Below are 12,253 nucleotides of genomic sequence, written 5' to 3'. Positions count from 1 at the left end.
TGTGGCTCTTTGTCTCCGTTTCCAATACAAACTCCTTTCCACATCTCATTAAAAATGAGAGCGTGTTTGATTTTCGCGACCATTCTGGATAGTTCTCCTTCCCGGTGAGAACCACTCCCATAATAGATATCAATGAATGCATTTAAAAAAAAATGTACCCTGCTGCCAATATATAAAAAATGCACTTCTGGTGGTTAAAAATTGCACTCTGATATATTAAAACAAAGGTATTATTTTGGGGAGGTAATATATGGGGGAGGGAATATTTAGGGAAGGTGGTATATGGGGAAGGGAGAATTTGGGGGAGGTGGTATATGGGGGACATCGTGGGAGCCAAACACAACGTATTGGGAGAGCCAACTGCTGGGATGGTGTATTCACAGTGGCAGAGTATATGGTGTATTCAACCGCGCATAGACTGGAGCAGATTTACAAAGGAAATTAATGGTGGGAGGGTGTATTCAACTGCATATAAACTGGAGCAGATTTACAGCGTTATATGAATTGGGAGACAACGTTATATATATATATATATATATATATATATATATATATATATATATATAAATATATATATATATATATATATATATATATAGATATATATATATATATATATATATATATATATATATATATATATATATGAAAACAATAGCTTTGATACCATAACGTTATATATGAAACAACGTGGTATACAGTTGTTGGGCCGTCAAATTAACTTACACTTTCACTCCATTTTCACCTTTATCCTCATTTTGTCACCTCATTTTATCACATTTTCACCTATATTTCCATTACCATATGGGTTCATATTTTCATTTTCTAAAGTTATTTATTTTATGTATTTAAAGTGAATTTATGATTAAAAGTTAGAAAAATAACATGTATTTGCTTATACCTAAAGGTGGAATGAGTTTGGTGACATGTGTAGGTGATTTGGAAGGTTCCAAGACACTCTTATGTGGCCTCCAAGACTCAAATTCGATTTCTCTTGAAGATTTGAAGGAGATTTGGAATAAGGGTCAAGCACATCTCATGGAGAAAAATCATGGATAAAGGAATATGTGTCTCATATTGGTTGTAACAATATGAAGGATCTGTGGAACTAGGAGGGATTAGTGGATCTCCATTAATGAGTTAGTTGCTTATGTTTTTGTATAAATAGGAGTACCTCGTCCATTCCAAAAAAGGACTCTTGGAGCATGTATCCTAACTTATGATGGAATAGAATAAATTTTTCTTTCTACAATTTTAGATATAAATTATCTTAATGTAGTATATGAATTTATGGAATAGTTTTTCACTTTGTTATTAAGAGAATTGAGCTCACTCTAAAAGGATCAAAGAAACATTTTATTTCATTATAGATTTTATTTTCATTTAATTACTTAGATGTTTGAAGATTTTTCATTATTAATGAATGAATTTTAGTATAAATCTTATCAGCATATGAAAGGACAAACATGGGTCTAAGTTAGGCTCTCTTCCATTTGACATGAGTAATAATTGAAATTCATTCTCTTTTTCTAATTTCAAATTATTTATGAATTCTTGATTTTTGATGCTTATGAAAGAATTTTAGTTGAGTTCTAATCAAAATATGAGGGGAAAACCAAGAGTCTAAGTTAGGCTCTCCTTCTATTTGGTCTGAACAATAATTAAAGTTAATTTCCTTTTCTTTATTTCAAGTTAATTTTGAGTTTATGCAATGGTAATGTTGTTGGAATAGAACTATGAGGAAGGACAACCAGGACCTCTTAAGTTAGGAGCCTCTTCTCTTGCTTTCTATACATCACATATTGTTGCTCTTTAGTTTCTCTTCTTGAGGACAGTACTGTGGGGAAGGACAACCAGGACCTCCCGAATTGGGAGCCTCTTCCTTTGCTTGTTGCATCTTGAACTATAAACTTTTTAGTTTTAGAAGTTATTTGTAATATGCATTTCCATTCTTTATTTCCATTCTAAACAAACCTCCTACAACAGTCTCATCTGAGGTCCCATATATTTTGGTTTGCTTCTAAGTTTACGAAACCCCCGGTTGAAAAATTAAATGACAGGGATTTAACAGACAATTAAATCACCCAACAATGGTGGTGTGCTATCAACGTAATGGACCAACGTTTGCAGTGGAGTAATGGTATGCGTTTACAATCGACTGTGGAGAGGGTGGTATGGAGCGTTGTATGGACATATAATATATTATGCAAGCAGTGGAGGTGAGGCGTATACACAGTACTCACTGGATTCGGGTATTAAAAACCAGAAGTGGAGTTCCCCAACGTAATACCAATCATCGTTTAGTGGTATAAGCTGAGCCCTAGGATGTCGCAGGACGCAACCTAGTCAAACAACAAAGATGTGTGGTATGGTGGGTGAAGCCCGATTTTTTTTAATTAACACAGGAAAAAACCGATTTCACTTCTCAGGATTTTTTTTTTTGTTTGCATATAACAATGCCATTCTTTCATCAACCATCAAACAGATAGGCTTACCACACATAAACACAATTGAATCTTGAACAGGAGTCACACAACATCTCTAGGCAGTGCAACAACACGCAGGAACCAGTAATTCTTGCTCGCCAATCTCCCAAAACAATGAAAAGGACCCCAGAAAAACTAATGAGGAGGCAACAAACACATTTTTTTTTTTTAACTACAGGACAGATGTGACAGTTCTACAGAATTATGCAGAACATGGGCAGGAGGGAGTTACAAGGGCAGACTGGAATGCCAAAAATGGAGTTGGCTTTGATACCATGTTAGGCCAGGAGGTAACTCCTCAAATGAAATTGTATTATTCATTTAGGTTGTTCATTATTATATACAAGAAGGAGTGACTGTTCAGTTTCATCTGCCGATGACTCTCCATTTCCTCTATTATTTATTTACACTAATTACAGTTGTTCACCCAATCCCTATGATTAGGTGTCAACACAATCAAAATCTAAATTTTTACAGTTGAATACACCAACCTGAGCAATGTGAAGGATCCCATAGTGTTGAAATAAATTAAAAAGGTGAATGATCATAAACAAAATTACCATTAATGAATCAAAACAATAGTTTCCATGAATAGATTGTGTGAAAATTATGAAGCTCATTAGAATCATTTAAATTTTCTATTGTGTGTTTCATGTGCCGTTCACATTCTAATTTAATTTGTTTTATTTATCCATTGCCAGGAAAGCATAAATTGTTGAATCTGTCAAAAAATAACCATTTAAATTTTTAGACCTTTCTACTAAGCAACAAATTGTCGGATTCTATGATGTCTACAACCAAAATATTTATAATCTGATGAACTTTAATATTAGAATATATAATCTAATAAAAATATCTTTACCTTGATATTTGATTGCTATAATTGTATAATTTGAGTAGTGGTCTTTTTTGTATCAAAATTAATTATTTTGCACAATGAAATGGCTTCACATTAGATGATGCTCCTAAATCCACTAAGCAATTATGAACATTTATATAATAAATTTCAAATATTAATAAAAATGGTAGAAAATGAAAATTAGATTTCTCACCTATTAACGTTGCATTTACAGTAGATTTATTTTGAGGTGAAGAATTTTGAGTTCTTTTTCCTTTAGCCTTATCTGCAATAGTAGGTGTATTATTTCCTAGATTACTATTGCCTAATTCCTAAAGTAATTTAATTTTCTATTGTGTGATTTTTAATAATTCATATAATGCATCGTTTGCTCTAGTTTCCTTCATATCTTCAACCATATTACAATCTAAGTTATCAGAAATTGCACTAGGTTTAACTACACCTAAATTTGATTCACTGTTAGAAGAAGTTTTCATAGGGGATAAGATGTAGAAGGATACTTTGAGTTGGATGGATATCCTTTGATTTTTCCCTGAACCATGAAAATTTCCTTAGTTTCATCCATGTCTTCATCAATAATTCATTAGAACATATCCCAAATAATATTAATTGATAGTTCAAGATCCTCTTCATCTTCTTATACCTCATTATTAGTTTGATTTACTTCTTCTTCTGCCATCTCAACAAAAACTTTAAACATGTTCACAAATGCAAGATAAATTCTTTCTGGATGACTGTCACGATGCAATTTGTAAAAATTATTATTATTATTTTTTTAACAAGAACAAAAATTTCTAGAGAATCAGTAACTTCAAAATATCGGCTACCACTATTACACCAAGTACAACTATTTCATAAATGCCACAAAAGAGCCAATTACAACATGTCTCCAAAGAGTTGAACCCACGCACTTGTGGAAAAAAATTGTTCACCAAACCACTTGAGCTAAGATCCTTTCATGCTCTGCAAAAATCTTCTTGAACAAAATCCTCAATATTAATTCCATGAGTACATATACTTTGAGTTGGAGTTTGACATTCCTTCTAAAAGGAGGTCTCCAAGATCTCCTATAATAAGATTGATTATGTCATTAGAATTTTTTTAATAAATCTATGTAAGTCATCCATGTTGACTATCTTTTTCTTTTTTGTCATCAAAATTTTTAATTGTTGTTATGGTTGAAAAGCAATGTTGAGCATTTTCTTTTCTACTACTAGAATCTCTTTAAATGTATTAGCTAAATTATTTTTTCCTACTATTCTTACAAACATGGAAATAGATGATGGGATAATGGTAGTATAAAATTCTAATGGTACATTAGTTGCTAGCCTTGAGTCTTAAGATATTTTATTTAATAAGGTCAAGCATATATCATGAAATTCTTAACATTTCCTTATGATTCATTTTGATTTTGGACAATTTTAAAACTAGACGGGTTGGTGTCTTATACTCACCAAACCTTTTAATAAATCTAGTTTTGAATTGGTTTTAGTTATTAATCAACCCATAGGGAAGTGCAAAGTACAATGTTGATGATTTTCCTTCAAATTCAAGAGGAAAAAGCCTGCACACAACGTCTTCATGACACCCATTAAACTGATTGCTAACATGAACAAACTTATATGATTCTCTAGAGATTCTTTAATATTTGTATCGTATTTGGGAAGAAACTTCCCGAGGTGTTTTGGTAGATCATGTAATGGTCCTACTAAAGTCACTACTCTATGTGTAAGCCATGGTCTCCTTAATTGATTACACACGTCCCTTGGGTGTGACCTTCTTGGGATTCGTGGCGATGACCTTTGGACTATGCTATGAGATTTAATCCAATGTTTCTTTAGGAAGAATTTGTAGAGTTTTTCTACAAATCAGCTTGCTCTGATACCATGTAGAATTTTTCTACAAATTAGCTAGCTCCGATACCATGTAGAAATTCCCACCTGTAGATCACCTGATAATGCAATAGACTAAAGCAAAATACTTGATCTACTTCTACAACCAATTTAGTGGAAGCTTAATCAATTTGAGAAACATCAATAAGAACACATATAACTGATATGGAGAAATCAATCACACATAACACAGAATATATAACCAGGGGAAAGCACCAGCCTAAAACCCCATCTCTGTATTATCATACAAGTGGAAATATAACCAGTATTACAAAAAGAATCAGCTCAAAAGCTATCCTGCTCTCTCTGCAATACCTTTGTTGCTCATAGACAGTCAAAGGCCTCTCTCAAACCTTCTCCTTTTCCCTCCAAACCTCCTATTTCTTTGCGCAATTCTGATTGGGGTCCAATGCAACCACTTGTGTGAACTGGCCTCTTCACACACTCACTAACCTCTAATCCAACTACACAGTCCTCAAGGAGATAAATCCTCATCATGGATGAGCTTCCTTTATAGGAAAAATATTCATCCAACTGATAGTACACTATCCCTTCTCTGATCTCAACTGGGTCTCTCTCTGAACTGACATGCATGAGTTATTCATGAGAGAATATTTAGTTATCTGAAGTGCAGCAGTTATATGCAAGCATGCATTAACTAACTGAACTTACTTAATTTAAACAAACTGTTTAAATCAATTATAACTGGACTTGACTTAGTTAACTTAGCCAGCTAATTACTACTCAATATAGAACTCATCCTTATCTCTTTAACTGATGGATAAATTCCTCAATTAATAGATAAACTATTGCATGTCCTCACATAGACTTCATGTTTGATTTTTCACAACTAATTAACTCATGGAGAATTAATTAATTTATTTTCAAATAGCTTAAGTTCAAATTCGAATTTTTCTTCCTATTTTAGTCCAGGGACTGACTAAAAATAGGAATCCATCCTGAACTACTAAAAATAGAAGTGCTATTTTTAGCACTTCCATTTTTCATTCCCTGTTGCCCAATCCATCACTGGTACCGAAACTGATATTTATAGCAGTGTTATTTTTTATCACTTCTATTTTTAGCATTTCTTGTTGCTATTTTCAACACTCCCTCTCAACAAGAAAGGCTTCAAATCGAACCCAATCTTGTACCTCTAGAATGTTATGCATGCAACACTTCTATCAAGTGTGGTTGCTCCAGCAACTCTCAGAACAAAAGAAACTCCCCACTGACCTCTCTGATGGGCTAGAAACATACTTTGATGCTGAAGCTCTACCTGCTGCTGACAAGTGCTCCCTCTCTAACCTCTGAGATGCTGCAACACTCCATGCATCTCGCACCATTGCACACCTCTCTATGCCATCCTGCACTGGTGCAACACTCCTGTGCCTCACATTGTTGCAGCCTGCTAGCTCTGTAGTGTCTTGGGATTCCTGCACTGTAGCTCTCTCTTCCACTCCATCCGCATCTGTCTCTACCCAATCAGCCAGTCCTGCTACTCCTCATCGGGGCTCCTGTAGCAAAGTCGAATCAAAGAGGTTGGGTACCTCAAGGATCCTGCCCCTATTCCAGCCCTCTTGGGACGATCACTCCACATCGCCCCACCTCCTACCTGGAGGTATGGATGCATGTGATCCCTCTGCCCATTTGGCTCAAAATTTCCCCCTATTGGAGGTCTTTGCATGAGTGGATGCCTCCACTCAGTCTCCTCTCAGCTTCTCTAGTTGTGGCTACTCCACAACCTCCTGAAGCTGCTTCACCAATTGTGGCTCCTCCACAATTGTCTGAGACTTCTTCTAGCGCTGCATGTTGAGAGGTAATGTACTCTCTCTCTCAACCACTAAGTCTCTAACCTTTTGCTCCTCAAGGCTTTGCATGCATCTTGTACCTCAAGTGCATATAGGTTCTTGGCTAGCACACCAATCTGTTTCATCTTTCCCACCGTCATGAAATTTCCTTGAAAAAGAGCTGATTTTAAATCAACAATATCTCCCTCATCCGAACTCCGATTTAGCGATTTTTTTTTTTTTGAATTTGGGTATTTTTCTGCAAGGAATCCAGATCTGCTATTTGTTTCTGAAATTTTTTCACAAAATTTTTCATATCTGCTTTGAAAACTTGCGGCCCAAAACTCAAAACTTTGAAATCTCCTCTAGTATATTGTTCTCCGCTTTGATCACCTTTGCTCCGATACCATGTAGAATTTTTCTACAAATCAGCTTGCTTTGATACCATGTAGATTTTCTCTACAAATTAGCTAGCTCTGATACCATGTAGAAATTCCCACCTGTAGTTCACCTGATAATGCAATAGACTAAAGCAAAATACTTGATCTACTTCTACAACCAATTTAGTGGCAGCTTAATCAATTTGAGCAACATCAATAAGAACACATATAACTGATATCGAGAAATCAATCACACATAACACAGAAGATATAACCAGGGGAAAGCACCAGCCTAAAGCCCCATCTCTGTATTATCATACAAGTGGAAATATAACCAGTATTACAAAAAGAATCAGCTCAAAAGCTATCCTGCTCTCTCTACAATACCTCTGCTACTCATAGACAGTCAAAGGCCTCTCTCAAATCTTCTCCTCTGCCTTCCAAGCCTCCTATTTCTTTGCGCAATTCTGATTTGGGTCCAGTGTAGCCACTTGTGTGAATTGGCCTCTTCACACACTCACTAACCTCTGATCCAACTACGCAGTCCTCAAGGAGATAAATCCTCATCATGGATGAGCTTCCTTTATAGGAAAAATATTCATGCAACTGATAGTACACTATCCCTTCTTTGATCTCAACTGGGTCTCTCTCTGAACTGACATGCATGAGTTATTCATGAGATAATATTCAGTTCTGAAGTGCAGCAGTTATATGCAAGCATGCATTAACTAACTGAACTTACTTAATTTAAAAAAACAGTTTAAATCAATTATAACTGGACTTGACTCAGTTAACTGAGCCGACTAATTACTACTCAATATAAAACTCATCCTTATCTCTTTAATTGATGGATAAATTCCTCAATTAATAGATAAACTGTTGCATGTCCTCACATAGACTTCATGTTTGATTTTTCACAACTAATTAACTCATGGAGAATTAATTAATTTATTTTCAAACAATTGTTAAGTTCAAATTCAAATTTTACTTCCTATTTTAGTCCAGGGACTGACTAAAAATAGGAATCCATCCTGAACTGCTAAAAATAACACTTCCATTTTTCATTCCATGTTGTCCAATCCAGCACTGGTACCCAAACTGCTATTTATAACAGTGCTATTTTTAGCACTTCTATTTTTATCATTTCTTGTTGCTATTTTCAACAGACTTTAGGAAGAATATATATGAATCTTAGGAGGAAATGGTGGTTTTCCTGCACCACCTACTTGTTCAAAAGTTAGGTCACCAAAATATATTTTCCCCTCAAAATTTAATAGAAATGTAAACTTGGATCAAATTGAGAAAATGATTTAGAGGCACTTTATCTTTCCTTCCTCGGTGTTGAAAAATGTGTAACTAGGTTCAGAATTCATAAGTATGAAATGTATTCTTGTAAATGTGAAATGGAAAGAAAATTATTATTATTATTGGAGCATGGGTCTCATGCTCAAGTTCTGTCATTTTATAGTTCAAGCACCCATTGAGTGCTTCTAGGATTTTTCCTAGGTGGAAGAGTCATTATCTTATATGGAAGACCCTATGGGAACATTGTAAATTGTAAAGAAAAAATTATTTTGTCTTGAAAGTGTCAAAATACCTTCAAGATCAAGTCGGCCTAAGGAGCTGTCAAGTCGGCCTACATCAAGAGCCACGTCCACCCTTGAGGAAGCCTATATGTAAGAATAACTCATCCTCCATTTGGATCATTCACTCTCTCATCTCTTATGCAAAGAAGTAGAAGAAGGAGAAGTCAAAGAAGGAAGTACGAAGAAGAGGAAGTGTTTCTGGGCCTTATCTATTCTTCTAGGAAGATCGAAGTTAGGGTTTCTGCGTTGGATATTCTAGGGTTCGATTTTGGAAGAAGAAGAGAAGGGAAGGAAAGCGAAGGTCTCTTAGGGCATCTTATTAGCCCTAGGACTCAAGTCGAGGCAAGCAAAGTCAATAGGAAGGATATTAGAGGGATATCGAAGTCTCATAGAGAAGCAATAATAATTGATGGGCAGTAGAATTTCGGATCTACTGAGAAGTCGAAGATATTGTAGCAGGAGGTCGTGGTAGACTTGATCTTGGAGGGTATTTTTCTGAGTCTAGGTCATGGTTTGAAAGATCTGAAATACAAAAAGAGATTTATGGGTTTTCCCCTCAAGAGGAGGGGTTTTGGGCCTGGCTTGCAGCCTATATACTATGTCACTATTCTTACTGTTTTGGTAACTGTTTGATGTATTTCACATTGGAATAATAATGAATAAAGATAATAAGTAAAAGGTAACACAAAAATTCATCAAGTTAAGAGAATTAACATATTCATTTCCCTATTGAATTCTCAACATGGTATCAGAGCTTTGGTTCTCTAAGGGCATCATGAAGATATCCTATTCAATGAAGAAAGTCATCAAGGAAATTGAAAGCCATCTCAAGAAAGGTATCAAGGAAGCATGGAGTTTCTTATTCTCTTCAAAGAAGGCATCAATCAGTGAAAGGGGTGAAGGTCTCTTCTCAGCTCTCTCTAGTATATTCCAAGACGAAGACATCTGAGTAATTGATAATGGTTCATCAAGGCACATGACTGGCCACTCCAATTGATTAAAGACCTTATCAAAAGGAAAATCCGCTTACTCCGTGGAATTTGGAGACAATAAAAGCTATCCTATGAAGGGAATTGGATCCACTTCCATAAAACTCGAAGATGGAAGCAACATCTGCCTCAACAAAATTCTATTTGTTCTAGGTGTGCACAAAATTTATTTTTATTTCAAGTTTAGAATACAAAGGGGATAGTGTAGCCTTTATTGATGGAAAAGTCATGTTTGAGGACTCAAGCATGTATCAATAAAAAATTATTGATATCCGAGAAGGAAGTCTCTACAGATTATTATCTCCTGTAAACTAAGCCCTAGTTCACACTGAGATTAGTCAATGTGAACTTTGGCATCAAAGGTTTGGTCATATACATTTCAAAATACTTCCAAATTTGAGTTCCATAGTAGATGGAATCCCAAATCTAAAGGACATGAAGGTGTCTGTTGAAAATGCAACAAGATGATGGAGCTTAGTGGAAAGGAGTCGCCTTCACTAAGTGGGCCCGCAGGCTATTTTTGGCGCAAAGTCTATTTTTAACATATGGATCATGGTCTATAAGTTGCAGGATGCTATTTGTGGATGCTTGGTCATGTTGGGAAAAATAGATGGACTTCTATTTTTGGTTCACAACGGAGTGATCAGAGTCTATTTTTAGACTGCCAGGCTAAAAATAGAAACAGTCAAATATTATTAGCCCTTAGTAATATTTGGACTCTAAACATTATCTTATTCTCTTAGAGCACTTCAGTTCGAGCTACAGATGTGGCACATGTAGCTGACAGAAGGAATCACGTGGTTTCTTATGTTTAGTTGAGCTATTGCATGGAGGACTTCAGTTAGAACTCATGCATGTGAGTTTCTGGGAGTTGGATGTGGAGTTGATGGAGTTGTGTTCAGTGCGACTTGGTTGAACTAGTTGTATTTTAGTCTAACTAAAGAATACACTAGTGATGAGTTGTGCGAATTAAATTAATAATTAATTCACTAATTATTAACTCATAAAGCAACTAAAGAATACATCAGTTAACTCAGTGCATGGACAGTTCAACGGAGACAGGTGTTAGAGGTAAGTGAAAGGGTGAGTTGTGACTATCAGTTGTTCATGATATTTTCACATGCATGGGATTGAGTTATGCCAATGAGGACTGCATAGTGTGGGCAAATATCCAAGCAATTGTAGCTTGTGCTCACATGATTTTGGATCAGCCAAGGTAAATAGGAGTTTGGATCAGCCATTCTCATTCATTCTCTTGCAGGATTGTGCAGTGGAGGCAGGCAAAGCAGCGGAGGAGATTTGAACCTGTGACTTGTGCGGATCTGAGCTAGTTTTGTGTGTAACAGGTGGAGATAGTGCTGGATACTTGTGAGGAGTATTGTACTATGTATTGTTACATGTTCTCAATCATTAATATACAGATAGTGTGGGGTTTTCAGCTATAAGCTTTCTCTGGGTTACATACTGTGTTAATGTGTGCATGCGATTGATGTTTCATTGTTTTTAATGCTGCTTAATTGATGATCAATGTAGAGGAGATTATGTATTGTGCATGTATTCCGCAATAGTGTATAATCGGGATAATCTCTGTGAATAAGTGTCATATTATTCAAAATTTCTACAGTGTCTGCAAGGGATGTGCATTGGGAAAGCATAACAAGAGACCATTTGGAAGCAGTGCTTCACGATCAAAAGACATCTTGGATCTCATTCACTCTAAGGTCTGTGGCCCTATGGCTCCAAAATCTCTTGGAGGTCATATATACTATGTCACAGCCATAGATGATCATTCAAGAAAGACCTGGGTTTACTTAATGAAAAACAAGGATGAAGTATTTACAAAATTTCAAGAATTCAAAGATGAAGTGGAGAACCTTATAAAAAGAAGAATCAAGATACTAAGATATGATAATGGAGGAGAATATACATCCAAAGAGATTATAAAATTCTTTAAGAAGTATTAGATTAAGAGGGAGCTGATACTGCTATACAATCCCAAACAAAATGGAGTCATAGAAAGAAAGAATAAATGCATTGAAGAAAGTGTAAAAGCAATGTTACATGATCAAGATCTACCTAAGATTTGGTGGGGAGAGACAACTAAGACAATGGTCTACATTCTGAATCGATGTCCTCACATATCTCTAGATAACAAGAATCCGGAAGAAGTGTTCATTGGAAAGAAGCCATTTATAGATCATCTCCAGATCTTTAGGTGTCATGTGTATATTCATATACCAAAGGACAAGAGAAAGAAGTTGGATCCTTCCG

The sequence above is a fragment of the Pinus tabuliformis genome, chromosome Q, assembly GCF_031772625.1.
Source record: "Pinus tabuliformis cultivar Carrire ecotype Pingquan chromosome Q, CPIR1, whole genome shotgun sequence".
Lineage (NCBI taxonomy): Eukaryota > Viridiplantae > Streptophyta > Pinopsida > Pinales > Pinaceae > Pinus > Pinus tabuliformis.
Note: the sequence above shows the minus strand (reverse complement) of the source record.